This window comes from Humulus lupulus, chromosome X (assembly GCF_963169125.1).
Source record: "Humulus lupulus chromosome X, drHumLupu1.1, whole genome shotgun sequence".
NCBI lineage: Eukaryota > Viridiplantae > Streptophyta > Magnoliopsida > Rosales > Cannabaceae > Humulus > Humulus lupulus.
In genome coordinates, this window is record NC_084802.1 from 174196027 (window position 1) to 174222357 (window position 26331).

At 40.4% G+C, this 26331-nt stretch overlaps 1 pseudogene; it reads left to right on the forward strand.

Annotated features, from left to right (window-relative positions):
* Window positions 1-508: 508 nt before the first annotated feature.
* On the forward strand, window positions 509-26188 carry LOC133806462 (phospholipid-transporting ATPase 2-like; annotated as a pseudogene).
* Window positions 26189-26331: the final 143 nt, after the last annotated feature.

Sequence of the window (26331 nt, forward strand, 5' to 3'; positions counted from 1 at the left end):
TAGGATATAGAGTACTGAAAGTACTTTATATCCGCTGGGTGTTATTTGGAAGGGGCGACCTCGAAATAATTGGCGACCCCTCGGAAAAAGTCATGCAAGGGCAAGACTGCCCCTGCTTCAATATGATACCTCGACCAGGTGCTGTAGCCACCTCCGGGTACGTTTGCCCTCTGGTCGGGTGTTGGTTTGTACAGGGTAATCCCAGAAATCCCATACTTCTTGGGATATTTTGCCACCATCCTGGTCGATATGATGCTAGGAGGGGCAATGTACCAGTCTACCTTTGCTCGAGGGCTGTCATGGGGACGGGCTATGGACTGAATGTCTGGTGGAGAAATGTTTAAAGGTTGAGGGTCACTTGAAGGACCCTCGACGCTGGAAGGAGAATCTGTGGTTTTCTTTTTCCGACGAGTAGTGTATTTTACATGACCCATGCTTGATTGGTTCTGTGGCGGATTGTGTGGAGGATTGGTCGTAGGGTTTGGGTGTGAAGACGAAGGCTCAGGAAATGGCAAAGAAGATTGTTCTTGATCCTCGAACAGGAAAGCGAGAAGATCATCGTCTATTGGTCTCTCACCTCCCCATGGATCATGCATGAATATCTGGGACAAGCAACGGGGGAAGTGAGAACCTATGACCAATAGATAAAAGAAAAAGAAAACCAAGGATAAAGTTGCTCATGTATAAAAGTTAAGCTTTTATACGACCAGCTTCATGCTGATAAAAAGTGAATGTGAATGTGAAAAGTTTTTTCAGAAAAACTTTTCAACTCCGAAAACAGGCGGGAAAAATCGAATTTTCAGTTCAATTTTGGGCCCGAAATCGGTATACCTATACCCCCACGTTGCTTTTTAGGCATTGTATAGTATTTTAGATTGCCTAAAATCTCTATTCTAGCATACTTATTCTATGTATGTTAGCCTAAACCCGGTTACCCAAGAAATTTCTCAAGAATAGTAGAAACCTAGTTACGGAAAATCGTGAATCAAGACCAGAATATACAAAAATTTCTACAAAATTAAGAGGATGGATTCAAAAACTTACTTGGAGTATCAATTGTAGGAGAAATCACGAAAGTATGGCTCAGAGTTGCTCGAAGACGTCTCGAATTACACTAAAGACTCTCAGTTTCTTGAAGGTTTTTTTGAGTTTTTGATGAGAGAGGAGGTTCGGGTAAAGAAATGAAAATGGTAAAGGGGGATTATATTTATACTACTCGGGGCAGTAATAAAAGATAATGATGGGAGTAGGGTTTCGATGTGTGGAGAATTGTAATAATCGTCAAAACATTTCTGGGAAACTGTAAAAGTCATAATTACTTACTTTTTCAAAAAAGTACTGACAAATGTGACAGGTCAGATGGATTGTTGGTCGAGTAAGTTTATTAAATACTGATCGCATAAAAATAAACTTGGGGGGCAAATGTTTACCCTGAAAAATACTTACTTGCTAACGTGGAAAAATCAATGTACGCGTGGGTTGCACGTGACTATGTATTGATTACATTCAGGTCGACCAACGACCAGAGATAGAAGTTTCTCGATGGATTCAAGAAAGATTCTGAACAATACAGTAGAAGATGTGCTGGCATATGCGACTAGGTCTGGTCGTAGTAATGAAGCCAGAGTTCAAATATAGTTATAAGTCAAATATTTCTAAGATATTTGACCCTATTTTTATGTAAAGATTGTGAAATCTGTTATTATTCAGATATGCTTGTAACAAAGGGAAGACAAGGCCCATCGGCCTATATGTCCTTGAGCCTATAAATAGGACTCAAAGAGATTCATTCAAGGGGACGACAATAATTTGTATTTAGAAAGAACTAGTGCATTATATACACGACTTTTGTATCCTTTTTTGGAACTTGTGAAACTCAATGAAGTCTAGTATGTTGATCGCAGGTTTCATAATACATCAATAAAAACACTAAGTGGAAGTAGGTTATTACCAAGATCTAGGGCCAAGCCACTATAAATCCTTGGGTTGTTTAGTTCTTGCATTTAGCTTATAAATCTTTATCGTTTTAGTGACTCCGTGTCGTTGGCTAAATCATCAGTCAACAGGTAGTGATGCACCTTAGCACTTGGGTGTGTGCATGTGCATGGTTGCATGGTGAACATGCAATAGATTTCCTACGCATTATTTCCTTTTATTTGATTTATTTATTTAATTAAAAGCATTAAAAATAAAATAAAAGAAGAGGAGAAAGGAGATAGACGTGTGGACATAGTGGGAAAGGGGGGATATATTTTCCTATTTTATTTGGAAATTTAATAATTTAAATTGATGACTATAGATAAAATGGGAAGGAAGATGGTTTTCATATTTTTCATATTCATTATTTTCTTCTTATTAAGGCAATCAAATAAAAAAACAAATAAAGAAAAAAGAGGAAACTTACCCATTTCCCATTAGGCTAGTTATTTCTCCAGGTTAGATAAAAAGGAAAGAAAGAAAAGAAGAGAGTCATTATGCTCTTGTGTGACCGTTGGCCATAGAGAGAGAAAGAGAGAGAGAGAGAGAGAGAGAGAGAGAGAGAGATAGAGAGAGAGAGAGAGAGAGAGCTTGCGGAGCTAGAGAGAGAAGGAGAGGAAAGAAGAAAGAAAGAAAGATAGAAAGAAGAAAAAGAAGAAGGTGGATTTTGAAAAACTAGGTTGGTGTTCTTGATCTTTAAGTGGTTTAAATCCTCTAATCTATATTCTCATCTTCTTGATGCTAAGAGTATTTTCTCTTTTCTTGTTATGGGTTTCGAAAACTCTAGGTGTATCAAGATGAGGTTTTAGTTTTGAGTTGTTGAACACTATCAAGGAGGTAATAGAAAATCCTAGCCTTTTTCTATTTCTATGGTGGATTTTGTTAATCTTGTTGTTGACCCAGATTTTGGCCAACTGACACGGAGTCATAATACACTTGACGTGGATGAATACGTTGAAAAGAATGTGATGACGAAAATAATAAAGAGACAAGATTTTATAGTTGTTCGGCCCCAGGATCTGGTAATAACCTACGCCCACTTGAATTGTTATTGAAATAAGATTCAAAGGGGTGATCAAAGAACTGGGGTTCAATGAGTTTCACTAACCTTTGAAGAACAAAATACAATTATTCTCGTGTAATCTCTCTCTAATCTCAAATGATCTTTTTTGCTCAAAAGAAAAGGCCCCGCCTCCCTGAGCCCTCTTCTTCTATTTATAAGCTCAGGGAAGATTTACATTGATTTGTTACAGATATTCTTTCCTAAATAATCGGATATTCAGGAAATCATGGGAGATAATTTCGGATTCCATCATAACTACCTAAGATTTCCTCCGCGTATAATGTGCGTATGACCAGGCTGGTCGTATGAATAAACCGATCGCATGATACTGGACGTCTTCCTGGTCGATAGTCGAACACAGATTCTGCCAGGTGTCAGCCACGTGTAATTAATGCCTGCCATGTCATTCACTTCTGATTTTAGGGATAACATTTGCCCCCCAAGTTTGTTTAGTGCGACCAACAATAAAGAAACTTAAAGGAACAACCGTTCACATCCCCATGATGTCTGTCAGAATTCCCGTGCATTTTCAAAAACTGTGACATAATTATGTCTAATCAAGCCTTTTCAGTTTCCAAAAAGGAAATTTGACAGCTTATACACTTCCCCATGTTTTGAAAGTGGGAAGTGATGATTATTGCCTTTTGGCTATCCCTTCGATCCCTATAAGTAGGCTTTTCTTCCCCTTTAAGAAATTTTTACTCACCATCTTTTCCAATATTTTCAAGAACTTGTTACAGAGTTCAGAGCTTCGAAAACCAGTCTGACATTTAGACGAAGGTCTTCCGGTTCGAGTTTTCATCTTCTTCCAAATCTCCATCTTTGCCCATGTAAGAAATCCATTCTTTAAGCTCTCTATTACGCCATGCATGCCATTTTTATGCTCTGCGACTTATGTGTTCTTGAGTAAGGTTTTAAGGGTTTATTGGTATAAACTGCCTATTGCTTGGTAAAAGTGCGTTTTTATGCTTTGTATAGGTTAAGACTATAGTTTGATAGTTAGGATCTCTGGTTTGGGACGTTAGGTTGATGAAAGATTCAACCTTTAAGCAAGGTGAAAAAACTGAAATTTTTTCCCGCCCCTCAGGAGTCAAAAAAGTTCTCTTTTCAGAAAACAGTTTACTTTCCTTTTTGTTTTTATCCGTCTTTCAAACTACCCACGTTGAATTTAGCGTAGGATTAGGATGTTGCTGGTTATTTAGGCACGAGCAACGTTATCCCAATCTTCCACACTACTTCGCGGATTATGTCTTATCTCCTCCATTGTCTGTTTGTAGTTCATATGCAAGACCCTTGGGGGGGAGAAAGACCTATTGAAGACGAACTCTTGGCCCAACTACTTGAAGGCGAAGAGAATCCATACACACTGATTCCAGAAATCTCCTTTTCACGTCCTAATCCAAATCCTCCACCAATTCCCAATCAGAAAATGGCCAGAACAAAAACCAAAGCTAGAAAAAGACGCAACCTTAACTCTCCCAGTCAGCCTTCTGCTGATGCCCCCTCGACCAGTGGTCAAGGTGAATTCCCTCCTGAAACCGAAGTTCAGAGGCGTGCCCGTCCTCGTCATGCCGACCAGCCAGCTGTCGAGTGGCACGTCGTTTCCCCAAGTTCAGTGACAATTCGTATGATCGCCAACTATTTAAACAAATACAATCTGACGGGGGTGACCCTGGTCAGACCTTCCATCGACCAGCGAGCCAACCTGCCAGGGGGGGCTTATAGCACCTAGTCGAGGTACCATATCGAGGCGGGTGCCACCCTGCCTCTTCATTCGTTCTTTCAAGGGGTGGCCCATTTTCAAATCACCCCAAATGGGTATAGGATGCTGATCTCGCTCTATATCCTCTACAAGCTCAAGAAATGGCTCCTTCTCCTCATGAGGTCAATTTTCTGTTCGACCTCAAGTCCAACCCCAACTAGGATGGTACGGGGTTCTTTCATTTCTGCCACTAGGAGACCGGACGCACCTTTCTGTCCGACACCACTCATATCTCCAACGTGGGGAAGTACCATCAAGAGTACTTCCTTACGCCCGACATTGCCGTGGATAATCTGGCCTTCACTCGAGGAGGTAAAAAAACATAATAATCCTTGAGCCAGAGTTTCTGTACTTTAATTCTTTCTTGTCATAATACTTCGCTATTCTGATGTGTTCCAGGTCCATGGTTACGCCCGACCCCCACTCTAGGAATGGAGTCGAGGGCAGCACTCTTAGCCAGTATGTCAAATGCTGCTAAGAGTGTCAAGAACTTAATTAATGAGGCTAACCTTAGGTTGGCTGGCCTTTGGGGCTCCCAACCTGCGACAAACGAACCTGTGGCAGGTGGTGTCCATGCTGATGTGGAACCTGAGAGGGTAACCGAGCAGTAATCTCAGGCACCCCCTCCTCGGAGGAGGCCAACTGGGGTTACAATCAGGGAACCTGTCGATCCCCACCGAGCAACGGAATCATCGGTCCCCAAGGGCAAGGGGAAACAAAAGGCTACTGAGCCTACCGAACCATCTGACGAATCGTCGGATGTAAACGGTACATCATTCTTGTTTTTGAATAATCTGCCAATTCCTTCCCATCTATTTGATGGGGATGGCAACTTTATGAATGCCCCTTCTTTAAATTCAGATTTCTTCCAGGAACTAGGTAGTTCAGTAGATAATGTTACAACCAGTAGGTGTAGCTCGGGTACCTTACTTTTGTTATCCTTCTACTCTAATCTCTGTTTTCCCGCGACCCTTTTATCTCATCGTTTGAATTGTTTCTCTTTGTGCAGGCATGGACTCCGGGGACTTCTTTGACCATTACCAAGCTACCGCTGACTCTTCTGTCCCGAAGAAGGACAGTAAAAGGGCTTGAGGGGAAAGTACCAAGACCCCTTCAAAGAAGGCCCAGACAGAAGATGCTCCTGCCACAGCCCCTTCCAAGGAGGACTTACCACCTCCGCCCCCCTCCGAGCAGACGACCCCCACGCCCGTCAATCCACAGCCCTCCTCAAAGGCCGCAGAAAAAGAGACTTTGGACCACTTGTGCGAAGGCTCCCTGTCCAGCCACATAGTTGGCATGGCCAGGGAGAGAATATATCGGCTCTCGAAGCATAGACGCAGCCAGACCGCCATCAATGACACTGCCACTATGGACGTCGACCAAATCATCAACAAAGGGTTGAATGAGATAGCCAGTGTGAGTCATCTTTTGCTACTTCATGGTTTATATTGTACTTCTTTCCCTGACCTTCTCATTTTTTCTTCAGGGGCTACTGTCTTTAACTGCTAGCTGGCGCCGTGCTGGGGCACTGGTCTCCCGAGAATAGAATTTTGACTCCAGGCTGGCCCAGGCCAAGCAAGCGCTTGAGGCTGATAACACTAAGCTGCTCGAGGATAATAATAAGCTGCTTGTGGAGAACAAGGAGCTGTCCAAGCTGAACGAGCAACTGTGCGAGGACCAAGCCACTCTCACCCAGGAGCTTCAGGAGAGTCAAGGGGCCTTGAAGAAAGCCAACGAGGAGCAGAATAAATGGAGGGAAAGTGCTATACTCAACACCCAAGAGTGTAAGCAGGCCATACTTGACCTGACTGGCAGAAGGGAGGAGACAAAGAGGCTCGAGGGACGGGTGCAGGAACTTGAGGGGTGCGTTCAGAAGCTTGAAGGGCGCATTCAGGAGCTCGAGGAGGACGGGGCTTGAAATTTGGAGTACAAGGAAGCCACCTTCCTCAGTTTCTACGACTTCTGGAAATACAACCGGGGGGCCAAAATTAACTACCTCTCCGAGAAGTGGCAAAGGACGCTGATGGCACAGTGCACTGCTCGGCTGGAGGCAGAGGAGAGAGCTAAGGCCAAGACCCCCACTGCTGATGCTAAGGCTGATCCTCCGGCTGATAAGAGCGCTCCTCGTCCAGAAGACCCTCCTGCTCCCCAGTAATTCTCTTTTTATCTTCCACAGTTTTTATGGCCCACGGGCCTACTTGTAAAGACGATTTATTTTTTATTGCTGCGAGGGCAGCTTTTTACTTACACTTGAACGATTACATCCGAGCAGTACTGCTCGTGGTGTAAAAGGTTTTTCCTTTTAATTACATATTTACATCCAAGCACTAATGCTCACGGTGTAAATGATTGCTTTACTGATATTATAATGTTTCTTTTATTATAATACCTGTTCGCATGACCGAACTTAGCATAGTACTTTGGTTTGATTTTTCAAAACATAAATTTTGAAAAATGCTCTAAGTACCGTAGCATGCTTTCACTCATTTTGTTGATGTGTTTACATACCTTATGGTACGCTTTGCTATCGATGTACCTTATATGCCCCCCAAGTGATCGAGGAGCTTTAGGTCCTTGGTCACTTGCCCTGACCATGATCTGTTCGAACATTACTGCTCGTTGTAAAATTCAACACTTGTAATACAGCAAAACAACACACGTAATGAACAAATACTTGTAAAAATAAATTTACAAAGGTTGGCAAGAATGACTGGCTGTGCAAAGTCCCTTATAATCTCGTATTAAAATGGACTAAACATGTCTGTACAAGGGATCTTAAGAAAGATCTTACATTTATAAGCGATTAGCCATACAACATGGCTAACCCTTTTTCAAAACATGTAAAAAGTATGAATTAATACAAGCCAGTCCTTTAAGAAGGATTGTTCATTAGTAGTACTTGCGCAGGTGTTATCCATTCCAGTAGCGTGGAACAAGATCTCCATTCAAACGTGCAAGTTTGTAGGTGCCCGGGTGAAGGACTTCTTCGATCTGGTACGATCCTTCCCAGTTTGGTCCGAGTACTCCAGCAATGGGGTCACCGGTATTCAAGAAAACTCGTCGTAGCACTAGATCTACGACATTGAATTTTCTTTCTTTTACTTTTGAATTAAAGTACCGGGCGGCTTTTTGCTGGTACGCAGCTACTCGGAGTTGGGCTTTTTCTCGTTTTTCTTCTATTGAGTCTAGGGACTCCATCATCAATTGGTTGTTCTGATCCTGGTCGTATGTAATTCTTCGATGTGAGGGCGGATCTAACTCGACTGGCAACATGGCTTCATATCCGTATGTTAAGGAAAACGGAGTATGACCTGTCGTTGTTCGGTGAGAAGTTCTATACGACCATAGGACTTCAGGTAACTGTTCTAGCCACGCTCCTTTAGCATCTTCAAGTCTTTTCTTCTGGGTGTCCTTAAGCATTTTATTCACTGCTTCGACCTGCCCGTTCGCTTGTGGATGAGCAACTGAAGAAAAGCTTTTGATAATCCCGTGTCTTTCGCAGAAGTCGGTGAACAGATCACTGTCAAATTAGGGGTCGTTGTCTGAGACGATTTTTTGAGGTAAACCATATCGAAAAACAATGTTCTTGATGACAAATTCAAGAACTTTCTTGGTCGTTATGGTAGCGAGTGGTTCAGCTTCGGCCCATTTGGTGAAGTAGTCAACTGACTGCATACTTCACTCCACCTTTCTCCATTGGTAGGGATCCAATCAAGTCTATTCCCCATACTGCAAAAGGCCAAGGACTCTGCATCTGTTTTAATTCATTTGGAGCTGCTCGTGGGATTTTGGAAAATCTTTGACACTTATCGCACTTCCGCACGTACTTCGCAGAGTCTTCGTTCATAGTTAGCCAGAAATAACACTGCCTCAGGATTTTTTTCGCCAAACTTTGCCCCCCAGCATGATCTTCGCAAAAGCCTTCATGTACTTCCTTCATCAGTTCATTAGCTTTCTTGGGCGTAATACATCTGAGTAGTGGAATGGAATATCCCCTTTAGTATAAAACACCATCGACCAGTATATATCTCGCGGCCTGCCTTTGAAGAGTTCTGGCTTTGTTCCTATCTGTCGGCAGTGTACCGCTGGTCAGATACTCCAAGTATGGCGCCATCCATGTATCTTCCATCCGGATTTCCATGCTAGTCACATCTGTTCGTATGCTTGGCTCGCTCAATCTTTCTACTGACACAATATTCAAAGTGTCAGCATCTTTCGCGCTTGCGAGTTTAGCTAAGGCATCTGCATTCGAATTCTGGTCTCGAGGTATCTGCTGGAGGGTATACTTTTGGAACTATGCCAATAGATCTCTAGTTTTATTTAGGTAGGCTCCCATTTTGAGACCCCGTGCTTGATATTCCCCTAGAACTTGATTCACCAGCAGCTGTGAATCGCTTTAAATATTGAGCACTTTTATATCCATGTCTTTTGCCAATCGTAATCCAGCAAGGAGGGCCTCGTATTCTGCTTCGTTGTTCGAGGCTACGAAGTCAAACCTAATGGCACAGTGAAATCAATGCCCTTCCAGCGTTATCAATATCACCCATGCTCCCACGTGAGATTCGTTTGACGACCCATCCGTAAACAACTTCCACGAGGGTGCTTCATCATGAGGCTCAGGCGTATTAGGTTTTTCGCATTGCTCATCGTCTGGGAGTTCGGTATACTCTGCAATGAGATCGGCCAAGACTTGTCCCTTTACTTCTGCTCGCGGGGAATATGTAATGTTGAACTGCCCTAGTTCGACTGCCCATTTTAATAGACACCCAGCCGCGTCTGGTTTCTGGAGGACTTGCCGAAGGGGCTGGTCGGTTAAAACTGTGATAGGATGGGCTTGGAAGTAAGGACGTAGCTTCCTGGAGGCCAGGATTAAACAGTATGCTAACCTCTCGATGGGTGGATACCTCAGTTCTGCTCCGATTAGCCTCTTGCTTACATAGTAAACCGCTTTTTGTACGCCTTCTTCCTCTCGTACTAGTACCGCACTAGCAGCAACTTCAGTGATCGCCAGGTAAATGAACAAAGTTTCTCCTTCGATTGGCTTAGATAAAATGGGAGGCTGTGCCATATGGGCTTTCAAGGCCTGAAAAGCTTGCTCACAGTCTACTGTCCATTCAAATTTCTTGTTTCCCCTATGTAGATTGAAGAAAGGTACACACTTGTCCGTTGATTTGGAAATAAATCTACCTAGGTCCGCAATTCTCCCAGTCAAACTTTGTACATCATTGATCTTTTCTGGCGATTTCATATCGATCAGGGCTTTTATCTTGTTGGGGTTGGCCTCAATTCCTCTTGAATTAACAATAAACCCCAAAAACTTCCCTGATCCAACTCCGAAGGAACATTTGAGAGGATTTAGTTTCATCTGGTACTTGTTCAATACATTGAAACACTCTTGCAATTCCTTCACATGTCCTTCTGCCTTTTTCGACTTTACCAACATGTCGTCCACGTACACCTCCATGTTTACGCCGATCAACTCTTTAAACATGTGGTTAACTAGTCGCTGGTAAGTCGCACCTGCATTTTTCAGTCCAAAGGGCATTACTTTATAACAGTATAATCCCGTATCGGTCTGAAAGCTGGTGTGATCGTCGTCAGGGGGATGCATGCTGATCTGATTGTAGCCCGAATATCCATCCATGAAAGAGAGGATATCGTGTTCTGCAGTAGCATCGACCAACTGGTCGATCCTTGGGAGTGGGAAACAATCCTTCGGGAAGGCTTTATTGAGGTCTGTAAAATCCACACAAGTTCGCCACTTGCCGTTAGGCTTGGGAACCAGTACTGGATTAGAGACCCACGATGGATAAAACGCCACCCTGATGAATCCATTCTCTTTTAGTCACTCAACTTCTTCTTTTAAGGCTCTCGACCTATCCTTATCGAGAAGCCTTCTTTTCTGTTGCAAGGGCGGAAAACTCTTGTCTATATTCAGGACATGGCTTATGACTGCAGGATCTATCCCAGCCATGTCTTTGTGCGACCAGGCAAGGACTTCCTGGTTTTTCCACAAAAATTCCACCAGTGCATGTTTCGTAGTGGGTTCTAAGTTTTTCCCGACCTTCACGACTCTGGTCGGGTCCTTTTCGTCAAGTTGGACCTCTTCCAGGTCCTCAACGAGTCCAACATTTTCCTCAAAATCCCCAAAGTGAGGATCCAAATCTCTATCCTCACTTTGGGCAACACCCTATTTGGTGACTCCTTCACTGGATTGGGCTTGTGTATCAATTGCCATCTGCAACCTTTCAGAGGGAGTGCTTTTTGATGTTCCCTTCTTTGCCTTCATGACCGAGGCATTGTAGCACTCCCTAGCCTCCCTCTGGTTTCCCAACACGCGTCCTACCCCTGCGTCTGTTGGGAATTTCATGGTTAAGTGCCCCATAGAGGTGATGGCCTGTAGGTCAACCAGTATGGGTCTTCCAATGACGACATTGTACGCCGAAGGACAATCGACCACTATGAAAGTAGCGAGTAATGTCCTAGTAGCAAGTGCTGTACCTGCTGTCACTGGAAGTCTGATTGACCCTGCGGGGGTGAGTCCCTCGCCAGAGAAGCCGTATATTGTTTGGTTGCAAGGCTCCAAGTCCTTAACGGACAACTTCATGCCTTCCAGAGAAGACTCGTACAGGATGTTCATTGAACTTCCTGTATCGATTAGCACTCTCTTCACCATCATATTGGCCATTTGGATGTCCACAATCAGCGGATCAGAGTGTGGGAACCAGACATGCTGGGCATCACTATCAGAGAAGGTTATCTCGCCCTCTTCTGATCGAGCCTTTTTCGGCACGTGGTCCTCCACAGCCATCATCTCGATGTCCTGGTCGTGGCACAAGGTCCGAGCATATCATTCCCTGGCCTTGCCGCTGTTTCCCGCGAGGTGCGGGCCTTCGCAGATGGTTAATAGGGTGCCGGCTACGGGATCAGGCTGCAAAGGTGGCGAGCGTTGGTGTGTGGGCGCTTGCTCGTTGGCACCTGGAGCTTCTCGTTGGGAATTTCCCGATGCCCGTACATATCTTCTCAAGTGTCCTTGTCTGATAAGGAACTCGATCTCATCCTTCAATTGGTTGCATTCATTGGTGTCATGTCCGTAGTCGTTGTGATAACGACAGAACTTGGTAGTGTCTCTCCTTGAAATATCTTTTCGAATGGGGGCAGGCTTCTTGTAAGGCACACTGGAACTCGTGGCCTGATATACCTCTCCCCGAGACTCAATAAGGGCAGTATAGTTAGTGAACCGAGGTTTATAACGATTACCCTTGGTCCTTTTGTTGTCAGAGGTGGAAGGCTCGTTGTGTGGCCGTTTTCCACCATTCTTGCCATTGCCGTTGCCGTTCCCGTTGCCTTTGCCATTGCCATTGGGCTTGGACCCATTGGCGGCTTTGGCGGGCTCAGCCGTCTCCTTATCTTTGCTTGGGGGCTTTCCTTCGTTGGCGATGGCGTCTTCGAGCTTGATGTAGCGATCAACTTGATTAAAGAATTCCTGGGTAGTTATAACCCCATGCTTTCTGAGGCTCTCCCAGAGAAGGGTACGGCGCTTAACTCCTGCCATTATGGCCATCATTTTTCCTTCATCACCCACCATTTTTGCTTCGGCGGCTGCTCGCATAAAACGCTGAACATAGTCATTCAGCGATTCTCCATTTTGCTGGCGTATCTCAACCAGCTGATTTTCCTCAGTAGGGTGCACGCGACCCGCATAGAACTGCCCGTAAAAATCTTTAACGAACATTTCCCAGGAAATTATACTTGCAGGAGGGAATTTAAAAAACCACTCCTGTGCAGCGTCAGAAAGTGTTGCAGGGAAGATCCTGCACCGAGTGTCTTCAGACACTTTCTGAATGTCCATTTGTATCTCAAACTTGTTGACATGAGATACCGGGTCACCATAACCATCAAAGTTTGGAAGCGTAGGCATCTTAAACTTGCTAGGAGTTTCCGCCATGGCTATCCTTTGGATGAAAAGAGTACCTTTTCTCCTATCATGGTCGATATAAGATGTTCTTCCCCCGACTAGCTGCTGCACTGCCTGGTTGAGGGCATCTATCTGGGCCTGCATGGCTCTAGGAATCGCCGGGGCCTCTGCTGTTGGGGGGACGTACTCGCCGTGCCGCTCGCGGAGATCGTTGAGTACATCTCTCAAATCCTCATCTCTCCTCCGCTACTCGCTAGCTCCGAGCCGGTTGAAGATGTTATTTTGTCTGGGCTGCCCCCCAGCGTCCCGTCTGTCGGGCTGATCATCTTGAGGTAGCTGGCTCCTGCCTCCACCTCTTTCTTCATTTCTCCGACCGGCATTCCCTCTGCCTGAGTCGGCCTCATTATAACCATGGCCATCTCTGAATCTTGATTGGCTTTGGTAGGATCGACTGTTCCCTCGATTGCCCTCTCGGGCTGGAACCTCCCGAGCATTAGAGGGTGGTCTACATTGGTCGTTAGGTCCCCGTGCATTATCATGCCGTGGGGGGCCTCGGATCGCAGAGCCTAACTCTGAGTTCCTCCTGTTACCAGGAGGATGCTGTCCTCTGTTCGGAAGGTTTGGCTCATCGCCCCTATGGCGTCTAGGACTACGAGGCTGCTGCCCGGTCCTATTCTGCCTCTGCTGCAGGGGATTGCCGCGACCAGCCTGTGAGATAGGCTGTGCTTCAGTATCCCTTGGTGGGAGATCTTCCTGAGGCACAGTCGGGTGCTCGGGCCTTTGGGGGCTCGAGGTTTGGATAGGCGGGCTAGGATTGGGACCCCTCTGGGGTGGCCCATCCGCGGGTTGATCAAGCTGCAAGGCAAGTGCAGCCTGATTCCTAGCCAACTGTAGGGCTGCATCGAGGGCTGACATGGCCTCCCTTTGACGGCGGTCCATCTCCGCCTGCCTCTCACTCAGCTCCAAGCACTGCCGCTCAATTTCCTGCTGCTGCCGCGGCAAGATTTCGGCAGCACCTTCCTCGCTGGCACTCAGATTGGCCATCTCTTCATGCAGTGCCCCTAGGGTACTCTTCAACGTCGCATCGTCCATTTCTTCCTCATCGAAATCCAAATGTGGCTCATCCTCAGCCACATTTGGAGGGGGAGGAGGAGGCGGGTTAGATGGTGCAGCGCCGGCCGCCTGTCCAGTTTTCCTGGTAGTTTTCGCCATTGGCTTTCTCAACGATGCTATATCAAGCTCTCAATGAAAGCACCAGGATGTTGACCCAGATTTTGGCCAACTGACACGGAGTCACAATACGCTTGACGTGGATGAATACGTTGAAAAGAATGTGATGAAGAAAATAATAAAGACACAAGATTTTATAGTGGTTCGGCCCCAGGATCTGGTAATAACCTACGTCCACTTGAATTGTTATTGAAATAAGATTCAAAGGGGTGATCAAAGAACTGGGGTTCAATGAGTTTCACTAACCTTTGAAGAACAAAATACAATTATTCTCGTGTAATCTCTCTCTAATCTCAAATGATCTTTTTTGCTCAAAAGAAAAGGCCCCGCCTCCCTGAGCCCTCTTCTTCTATTTATAAGCTCAGGGAAGATTTACATTGATTTGTTACAGATATTCTTTTCTAAATAATCGGATATTCAGGAAATCATGGGAGATAATTTCGGATTCCATCATAACTGCCTAAGATTTCCTCCGTGTATAATGTGCGTACGACCAGGCTGGTCGTATGAATAAACCCATCGCATGATACTGGACGTCTTCCTGGTCGATAGTCGAACACAGATTCTGCCAGGTGTCAGCCACGTGTAATTAATGCCTGCCATGTCATTCACTTCTGATTTTAGGGATAACACTTGTGTATGGGTTTGATATGTTGGGGATTTGTCTATGGTGTATTTCTATGCATTTCGATTGTTCTTCATGATTATATTTATTTTTCTATTCATAAAAACATGCTAAGGATTCTTGTTTGCATGACTTGGAAGGTTGGTTTTGCTTTGGGCATATGTGTTTTCGGCTAAGGCATGCCTTAGAAATCATGATCTTGTTGTGTGCTCTTGTCATAGACCTAATGTTTTCGTTTCTTAAAATGCATGAAAATTTTGTGATATATTTTGTTGTTGAACCCTATGTGTGATTCGGCCTAGGGGTATGCTTAGGGTTTGTGATGTTTTCATTCATGTTCTTGTAAAATGCAAAAAAGAAAATATGAGATGTTGATGAGTGTTTCGACCTATAGGGTATTGATGCATGTTTGTTGTGTTTTATTTTGTTTGATGTCACCTACACTCATTAGAAATATGCTAGGTTATTTGGCTAATTGGGAATTTGTCTTAAGTCTCTTATAAATGATGATTTGATGATACATGAAGGTTTTGGTTTGAGTAATTGTTTAAGCATGATTTAAAAGTGAATTTCATGTTAATATTACTTGTTTTATATATATATATATATAATTGTGAGTATAATGATGAAACAATGTTTGATATGCTCAAGTAATGCCTCAAAATGATATATGAGTTTATGTAAACAAAAAAACATTTTTATTTCACATATAAATAGTGTTTTTATCAAATTAACACATGCAGATTTTTGTGAATATTTTATGAAGGAAAAAATACGGTTTTTAATCCAAGTTTGTGATTTTGAATGAATTAATAGTTGCTGGAATTTTTGATTAAAAATACGAAAGGTCTTTTAAATTGGACAAATGATGTTCGTGCATCAAATAAATTATACCCTAAGTTATGTATACGTAAAAGTGATATTTTTAAAATGTAAATATGAATTTTTCACATTATTATTTAGGTGCAGTTTTTTTTTATTATTCAAATGAGAAAATATTTTGGTTTAAATTCACTTATGATTTTTAAACAAAATAAATAATTGCTAAAACTTTGAGTTATTAAGCTAAAAAAAATTATTTTATTTAAAATTAACGAGTCAGACACCTAAATAATATAAGTGAAAATATATTTTTCCCACACTTTAAAATATAAATTTTCACATTTAAACATGTATTTTTTATATATATATTTAGAAAAGTTATTTTCTAAAGGAACAAGAAATTTATTAAGTATGTCTAAATGACTACAAATTTTGTTATTTTCTATGCTATTTAAAATAATAAGATAAATTAGGAAAAATCTAAATAAATTATTTTATAAAGTAAATATAATGAATTAAATGGTTTAATCAAACTTTGGGATTTATAGAAGCAAATAATGGTAGTGGAATTAGGTTGCTGAATTTTATTTGAAAAGGCAAGAAATAAGCATGTAGGAATTATCGTTTTAAAACGTTAAATTTTAAGAACGCTCCCACGTATGCATGTTGCATGCAAATGCATTTTTACGTTCAAATGTATGGCTATTGTTCAAATATATGGTTTTTACTTTGTAACCATGAAGAGTTAACAGGTAGAATTAGCATTATTCTTTTATGATTTTATGTGAAAATGTGCATGTTTGAAATTATTGGGAAACTTGTACCACGTGTGAATGGTCCATGCACACATGCACTACACCAAATACCTATTTCCATAACACATCAATATAATAGAAATGAAAAAGAGTTATGGTAAATGTTATGTATGTAGCAAAATAAAAAGGCGGTAATATTTTGGGAGCCCGCCACTCATACATTTTTTTTCAGAAAAAATCACATCAATTTCGGACTCACCATTTTCTTCTTCGGCTAAGCAAAGTCTGAACTTTATCTTCGGTTTCATCATCCCTGTTTCAAATCTGAGCTCACATCTCCTCCATCCCTCAAATCTCAGCCTCCATCCCTCATATCTCCTCCATCTCTCTCTCGTCTTTCTTTATCTCTCTGTCAGTAGGGTTCCATTCGTTGGGTAAGGATATATAGTTTTAGGTGTTATTGATCTGGGTCATTGGTTTTTTATGCTAATCGAGCTTAATTTGGGAATAAATCTAATGGGTTGTTTGATTTTCTGTTTCCCTCTACCTCCGGCCTCCCCCGACCTCTGCTCTCACACTCTCTCTCCATATTTCTCGGCAATGGACAGTCCGGAAAGCCGAGCAGCGGAGGAAGCAGAGAACCCACCGACGGCGACTTCTCCAACAGGCTCTCGGCTCGCTCTCTCTGACTAGCAACGGCGCAGGAAGGGACTCCTCCAACAGGTTCTGTCAGCTCTCTTCTTTCTTTGTGTCTTGTACTGAATTAACTGGTCATAGTGAATTGAGATGGATGTGAACATCTTGTTTTGAAGCGTGGTATGATTTTTTCTATGTAATTTTCTTCAGTCCAATTTTCCTTACATATAATACAAATTTTTCTCTTAGAGTGTCCCTCAATAATCTGCAAATCGGCTTCCTTCTCCGTCTGCCCCTCCTCTCTGTATATATACTATAAGCACATAGGCTAAATATTAGGTAAATGTAATGAAGAAGCAGAGCAAAGGAGAATCGAGTATATTATCTGAAATGAGATTAATACTTGGCCTTAATGTCTCTAGTTGTTTCAGATAATTACATGTACTTCTATGTGATAACTTTGCTACAAACATTCTTATTTTCTTTTGTACTGCTTATCACTAACAAATAATATGTTTTCAGCTGCTTCATAAACCAGTACTTTCTGCTAATAGCATGCCTTCAGTTATGGTCTCTTATTACTCCAGTAAATCCTGCCAGTACATGGGGTCCACTTATTTTCATTTTTGCTGTCTCTGCAACAAAAGAGGCATGGGATGATTACCACAAATTTCTTTCAGACAAGAAAGCGAATGAGAAAGAAGTTTGGGTTATGAGGCAGGACATAAAGAAACATGTATAGACATTTCTTTTCTTTACTCCTCTTTGGTTGCATTACTTTTATTGTGACAAACTGACTGGTCGTATTCACTTGTAGGTTTAAGCACAGGATATTCATGTGGGTAATATAGTATGGCTCCGAGAGAATGATGAAGTGCCATGTGATCTGGTTTTGATTAGGACATCTGATCCGCAAGGAATGTGCTATGTTGAGGTAAATATAAAATCCTTGACAAGTAGCTGACCAAGTTTGGTGCAATAAGCAACACCCAGCCTTTATATGTCATATAGATAGTGAGTCATGCTTCTTCTTCTTCTTCTTCTCTCTCTCTTTCTCTATCTATCTATCTATATATATATATTGTAACGACCAAAAATTACTAATAAGGCTTAGGGGCCTTGATTAGTGTGCCGGGAGGGCATAGTTGGAGGTTAAGAGAATTAATGGTAAGAAAGCGTGAAATGGGTATTGAATAAGTATGCAGGCCCTATTTGGCTAGTAAGGGCATAATGGTAATCTTGGCCCGTCAGGGCATAAATGTGAATGTGTGTGATAAATTGTTGAGACCACATTATTATGTGGGTAGATTGATAAATATATATATGCGTGTACAGGTGTGTGCATTTGTAACTATCGGCACGAGGCGATCCTAGGGAGTAGGTAGCGGGAAAAGTCACAACGGGGCTTAAGATACGACTTTGGATAAGTCGGGGGTACTTTTAGATAGCGGGTAGCGATTTGGACTATCGGGTCATGAAAATAAATATATGGAGATATATTTGAGGTTAGGATGTCTAGGCGGGAATATTGGGGAATTTTACCATTTTGGCCTCGGGGACGGTTCCGGCACCCCGAGCCTCGGGATTAACTTAACGGGTAAGTTAAACATAAGGAAGCTTTTAGAAGAAAAATACAAACCGACTAAGCATTTTGTCCCAGCTCACTTACACGTTCAAGAGAAACTAAGGAGAGAAAAAAAAACACAGAAAACTTAAGGGAGAAACAAGCTGGAATTCTGAGATTTGAGGTGAGGAATTGAAGGTCTAGCTCAGGGATTAATCAAGCACTAAAACAGGGATAAGGTAAGCCTTTAATTCTCTTCTCTGTGGTTAGGATTCTGGTTTTGGTTAAGTGTTGAAACAAAGTTAGCTTTTGTGTTTTAAGGCAGAATTAAAGAAGGGAACTTGGGGACCTAGCTTGGCTATAGCTTGGTGAAGTGATTCTACAGCAAAGGTGAGTCTCTACTCCTGGTTTAGAGTTTTTTCATTGAGTTTGATGGCTGGTTTGTGTGTGTTTTAGCACTTGGGTTTCAGAAATTGAAAAGAAGAGATTGGAGTGTGTTAGGCTGTGTTTTCTTGGGAGTTAGGTGGTTTAGATCATGCTAAAGAAGTTGGGAACTAATTGGTTAAGAGTTGGGAAGTGTTGGGATGGTTTAAGGTAAGGTTTTGAGCTTTGAAATGGTGTAAAATTTGGGTTCAGAGGGGAGGGCCGTGGCTCTGTTCTAGAGCGCTGCGGCCCTAGCATGCAAGGAAGCTAAGGGGGCTCGGTTAAGGGGGCGCACCGCGGCGCCCAAGGCAAGGGCCGCGGCGCATGTGTGGTTCAGTGAGGGAGTAGGCTCTGTTTTGAGGAAGGGTCGCGGCTAGGCTTTGGGGGCCGCAGCCCTTGGTTGCACACTTGAGATTTTGAGGGTTTTAAGTATGGGGGAGTGGTCTAGTGTGCTCAGGTTTGGTTTCACCACCGTGCTTGGTGGAATTTGGAATCCCGGGGGTTAGTTTTGTCACTGGAAACCTATATTGGAGTATTAATGGAATCCATTATCTTGGTTGTGACTAGGTGATAAGCTAGGGCTCAGGAATGGATTGTGCTCGGGGGTCGTCCTCTCTAATTAAAGCACTTGGAATCAAGGTAAGAAAACTGCACCTGTGTATGTGGATAGGATGGGACTAAGTGTCCCTATATTTGAATGTGTTGTTATATGATGTGGATATGTTGGGACTAAGAGCTCCCTATAATGATATGAATGTCATAAGGTGGTATTATGCCACGGGGACATGTGGTAGCGGCCTAAGGGTGCCAAAATCCACACTTGCGCGTAGGGCGCGGCTCGGACACTGGTATCCGAGGACAGCTTATTATGCACTGAGCTCGGTTAAGCTGGCCAGAGTCAGTGGGCATGTCACTATAGCTGGCCTAAGCGAGCCAAAGGCAGTGAGTTAAACAGAGGGTGCAGCCTGCGAGCATTAACCCTAGTTATTACTTGATATGTGTTTATTGTGGATTAATGTATGTGACTTAATGAGTGTCTGGAGCTGGATTAATGGTTTTTGGTCAGTGTGTTGCTTGAATGAATTTTATGGCCTGATGGTACTGAATAGTATTTCGTGGTTATTGGACTATGCTTTGTGAACTGCTAGCTGTTAATACTGTTATGTAATGATATTATGTTTTCTTGCTGGGCTTTGGCTCATGGGTGCTACATGGTGCAGGTAAGACAAGTTGACCATGGGTTGGAGAGCTCTGGGGGCGAGGTGTACATTGTTAGCTGCTCGGCCACCACAGTCGAGGATTTTTACAGGAACGGGAACCTAAAACATGTATTTTGCCATTAGAGTGGCTCGGTTACTTACTTGTAATTAAGAATCTTGTATTCACGTTATTTAAACCCTGACTTGGGATCCCATGTACTAAACATCTGCTTTTAATAAAATTTAATCGTTTATAACCGAGTTTCTTTGAAACCCAATCTGCTTGAGTCATTAGGTACACATTTTGAACTAAATGACTTGATTAGCAAGTCTTGCACTATTTCAAACACACAGTGTAACAGTCTTGGTTACCCAGGGCGTTACATATATATATATGTCTCTCTTTAAAGGCTGTCATGTGGTTGATGGCTTCAGTGCCTACAAATTTTGTACCTTCTCTGCAATCTGACCAATTTTAGTTATGGAAGTTTCCAGAGGATTGATGCTGTAATGTTAGAATATCATAATATACGTGTATCTTAATGTTATCTCAACGAGTTTACATAGTGAATTATTCTTATTTTTATCAGGCAATGAAACCAAGTTGGGTATGAGTAAGGGCATACCTGAACCAAAGCTTACAGCTATGGATGCTATGATCGACAAGTTCATTGGAGCTATATTTGTTTTTCAAATTGTCTTCGTTATGGTTCTTGGTGTAGCTGGTAATGTATGGAAGGATACGGAAGCAAGGAAGGCAAGTCTTTTTTTTTTTTCCTTTTCTTTTTAATGACTTAACTGTGGTATTATATCTCTAATTCTGCACACCATTACTTCAAAAAAAAAAACGAAGGAATGACATACGTAATGTTGATTGTTGAGTAGAATTTCTCCCCCCATGCTTTTTCCTTTTCAGTATATCCTTTTACTTTCAGTGTTTGACTTTAGTGTTCATTTATACCATTTGCAGCAATGGTATGTCGAGTATCCCGAGGAAGGTCCATGGTATGAACTGTTGGTCATTCCTCTTCGTTTTGAGCTACTTTGTTCTATCATGATCCCCATATCAATTAAGGTATCCTTCTGTATAAAAATGTGTGAGAAACTGTGGTTCATAAATTATTATAAGAATAAAAGACACAACAATGCTTTCGTTAACAAAAGTTAGAATTTCTCTGTTTGAAAGCGGTTGATAGTCTCTAGTGTAAGTTGTTATATCTTTGGCAGGTGTCCCTTGACCTTGTGAAGAGCTTGTATGCAAAGTTTATTGATTGGGATGATAAAATGGTTGACCATGAGACTATTACTCCAGCCCATGCAACAAAGTGAGTGTAATTGGTATCGTAGTAATTGTCAATGCTTTTCCCCCCATTTTTTTTTTTTTTGAATATATGCATATGAGGTTTATATAATATGTGGCAGTACAGCAATCAGCGAGGACTTGGGCCAGGTTGTGTACATTTTGACTGACAAAACTGGTACTCTAACAGAAAATAAGATGATCTTTAGAAGGTGCTGTATTAGTGGCATTTTCTATGGAAATGAGACAGGAGATGCCTTAAAAGGTATGGTGTTTTTCTGAACAAATAATTCTGTTAAACTTAAGTAGTTATTAATTTAATTTGGGGTTGTAAATCTGTGTTAAGTTGACCTTACATCAAAAATGTATTTTGGGGATAATTCCCTTGTGTATATGCCCTAGCGGTTCATTCTGCTGCAAAGATTCTTGGTCTTGATGTTCAGTATTGTTACTGTAGAAAGTAATAGTGATGAAACAATTCTTGGTGAATTAGAGAGGTATTATCCATTGTGGCATCCCATGCCTGAATGCCCTTGTATTTGGCATATGGCATGAAGCAAAAGTAATGGAGATTGTATATTATTGTATATAGTGTGCTCGTTTGACATATCTTTTGCTTTTACTTTTATATAGTAGAAGAAGAGAAGTAAAAGGCCAAGTTTTTTTTTTTTCAATTATGGTTTGGATAATCTATTTTAATTTTTTTTTAAATCACAACAAATATTTTATTATATTTAAGTTAATTTTATTAATTAGACCAAGGATAAAATATGCAATCTAAGTTTTTTTTTAAAAAAAAAAAAAATTAAAACTGAAAACAACTTCCCTTTTTTATTCAAAAGATCTTTATGAAGAAGTTAATGGACATTTACTTCCTCATAGAGTTTTAAAATTCATAAAACACTCTTGAAAATTCATCCAAGCACTCCTCAACAAAAAAAAAAAGGAACAAAATTCATCCAAACACACTTAAAAAAGTAACATTTAGGCTCTGGCAAGGTTTCAAAGCCATGTCAAACAGGCCCTCTGAATGATTTGTTTAAGACCTGTGAATGTCGGGCTATGTGGTTATGGTCATAGTTCAATTGCTCATGTGTTAATATGTAGGTTCAAAGACAAATAATAAAGAAAATGTACTATTTGTTTTAAATGGGCTTGGTGATTGGCTAATTTATTTCTGTCATTGATTTGATATCATTGACAGTTATAGGACTCTTTTGGATTATAATTTAACTTTATTTTCTGATTAGTTTTGTTTTATGATAAAAAGATGCAAGGTTGCTCAATGCTGTTGCAAGTGGTTCTCCTGATGTTATACGGTTCCTTACAATTATGGCAATATGTAATACAATAATACTAGTACAGAGGTGATTTTGCTTCTATATGTATTTTTTTTTCTTCTTTTTTTGATGGTTTTACAATCTTTTGATTTTCCCATAGATTAAGAAGATTACCATTTATTGTGATAGCATGTAGGAGATATGGAAGACAAAATAAATGCAATTATATACGGATTTTGATCTTTGCATATTTCTTTTGCTCTTTGTAGCAAAAGAGGTGCTATCATGTACAAGGTGCAGTCCCAGGATGAGGATGCACTTGTCCAAGATGTTGCTCAATTCCATATGGTTTTCTTCAATAAAAGTGGAAATATTCTTGGTACGCTGGTTTTTTCTTTGCTATTTGGATATTCTGTTTTGATCTAAGGTTTGGCTATTTGATATTGATCAATATATTACAGAGATCAAGTTTAATGCTTCTACACTTCGGGTTTTATTGCACTTTAATAAGTGATGATGCATTTCTCTCTCTCTTCAGGGTGTGATTGAGTGCCCTGTTCCTGACAAGGACATTAGAAGATTTGATGCAAATTTACGGTTGTTTCTCCTTTTATTGATAACGATCTGTGCCCATTAACCATTAAAAACACAATTCTTCAGTCATGTTACTTGCGGAATACCGAATGGGCATGTGGAGTAGCTGTTTATACATGCAAGTTTGTTTATTCTAGTTGTCAACGCCATATTTTAATGCATACCTCTCTGTTCATGCATGCACATATTTGTTTTGTTTTGAAGCAATAAGAAAAGGGAATTTCTCATAAATGGTAAATGACCTTATGCAGTATATGAAAAAAATTATGAATAAAGTATGAAAATTTGTACTTTAATCATGACATCTGCTGGTGAAGTCGACAACTTTCATATTAATTATCAACATCAATATGCCAAGGGAAATATCTTAGTACCTCCCAAACTTGCTACTGTATCTTAAGAAATAATAATTGATAAAACTTGTATTTCTGATTGATGGGAATAGCACAAATTTAAGTGAGTCATGCTTCTTCTTCTTCTTCTCTCTCTCTTTCTCTATCTATCTATCTATATATATATATATGTCTCTCTTTAAAGGCTGTCATGTGGTTGATGGCTTCAGTGCCTACAAATTTTGTACCTTCTCTGCAATCTGACCAATTTTAGTTATGGAAGTTTCCAGAGGATTGATGCACCCAGCTGTATTTTCTTTCCTTTTGGATTTTGGATTATGGATTTTGTGTTTATTTTTATATTTTTCTTTCCTTTTTTGTGATGCAAACCAAGTGTGTGTGAAAATGCCTCAATGGACTAAGATTGTGAAATTTAGTGAATGATTCTTCTATAGGCTAATGTAGTTGTTGCTTATTGATCTCTAGGCCTTTTTTTTTTTATTTCAGTTTTAAATTTGGAAGTATATATTATGGAATGACCTAAATAGTTGATTCTTTGAAGAGGAATTTTTTAGATAATATTTTTAAACATTTTATTCCTAAAGATGATATGAATCTTAATTTTTATTTTGTTGCTCCTTAATGTTAAATTGAGGCACCTAGCCATTATGAAGGAAAGTATATAGAATAATTTATTGGAGTATCTCATATATATTTCAAATATTCTAACTATGCCAGTGAAGCTTAAAGAGATTGTTTGGGCTTTATATAATTTTATCCAGATAAGTATAGTCTTTTTAGGGGAATAAATGATGTGTTTAAGACATATTTTTAATAATGTACAATATTGAACAATATTTGATTATGATGGGTATATGTTTTGATTTATTTCTGTATTGATTGATTTGTGAATTAAATCTAATGAAAGAGGAGGCTAGATGAGATAGAGGCCGATGTGGAAGTGCTGATGTATTAGAAGAGTTGGGGATAGTTATCGACCTAGAACTTGAGGTTGGTACTGTAAATTTATGTTTTAGATGAATAAGCTGGTAGATTAATAAGATGCTATACCAATTTCAAATTTGTCAATGTCTTTGTCAGCAACAGCTTCTCATCTTGTAAGAGTGTAACTGAACTAATTATCATATGGTCAATTTATCTCCTGATAACAGGGAGTTTCAAGCTGTGTGAAAGAAGTAGGCATTGGATTTATGATGCCTCCAACATATCATCCAGCAATGAAGGTTGTCCACTCAGTCAGGAAAAAGCTGAAAGTAAAAACTGTATTTAATATATTGGGCCCTATGTTAAACCCAGCAAGAGTACCATATGCTATTGTGGGGGTCTATGCAGAAGATTTGGTAAGTTTTTTGTCAGATTTTTATAATTTTAAACTTTACTTCTACCTGTTTTGTTGAATTGTGGTCTACATATGATGTTCATGGTGACTATCAAATATGACTTGCATATCTAAGGCTTTTACAATATATATTGAAAATTTCTGGACCTTCCTTTCTATTGAAAATTGTACAATATATATTCTTTCATTTCTATTGAAAATTGTGCATGAATATACTGTTTTTCTATGTTTGCATATTTTAGGACCTTGATCAAGACTCCAAATGCAACTCACGAATAGGGCTATGGACGGGGTTGGAGGGCTCGAGCTTGCAGAGGGTCGTGGATGGCTCGGTCTCACGGAGAGGTGATGGGTCAAAACTTGAAAAACTTGAAAAGCAGGAAAACCTCGCTGAACCCATTATTTTCATGTTGCTGGTATGTTCTATAAATTTCTGGCTGTCTTTGTTCATGTGATGTCTAAATAAACACAAGTGTGAAAAGTACAAAGTATATTTGATTAAATATTTGCACTCTAGTCATGTTGACTGTTATATACGAAATGGGGAGTCTTATGCAGGATTAAATCAATACTTAGAGTTCTCAACTGTAACTTTAATGAAATTTATTTGGAAAAAAAAAGATGAATTTTTTAGCTGCTGTTTTCAATTTTTATCCACTTAGAGAAAACCTAAATATTGAATTCTTATAACTGTTTGTTGGAGTTTGCATATCCTGTTATTACTTTGTATACGATTTTCTCTTTTTATTAAAGTTACTCTCTTGCATCTCTTGTTTATAATCAACTTTTTTTTTTATATCTCTTCCCTTAGAACACTAGGCAATATATATAATAATCACTTAGTATGCCTAGTACATTTCTTATAATCTTATTGGACATATATTCAGCCAATAATAATAGGCCTAATTAGTAACTAGTTCTTTTTATTTTTTATGGAATAATTAAACCTCAAAGAAGGCCTAATATTCTTATCATCTGTCTTGTTATAAGTAGTTGTGTGTCATGATAAAACTTTGTTATTGCACTAGTTCGTTGTCACTCACTGAATTAGCTTACATAACTAACTCTTGAACTCTCTTTAATCAATCCTCACAGTTGCTACTTTATCATGCCATTAATAGAAGATTTATTTAATTCTTCCTGCTGAAAATTACAATGTCCAAGTAATGCTTGAACTTTGAGAGAGTTGGAGATTTTTCAGCATAAATATCTGTTGTATGAACTTACTTATGTCAATATGATCTTCTGCTTTAGTGGCAGCTATGATTATGGCAGTGAAAACATTTGATAACTACTGAATTTAAATTGGATTGATTCTCAGATTGAAGATTGCATTCCCCAGTTTTAACCTGTTCCTGAATTTTGGTTTTAGTCTCTCTAGCTCTTAATTTCCATCTCTCAGAACTATAGTACTAAATTTCTAATTCAGATTATTTAGGAACCAGTTGTAATGATAGTAGAATTCTTCTATGGTGTATAATTTCATTAAAC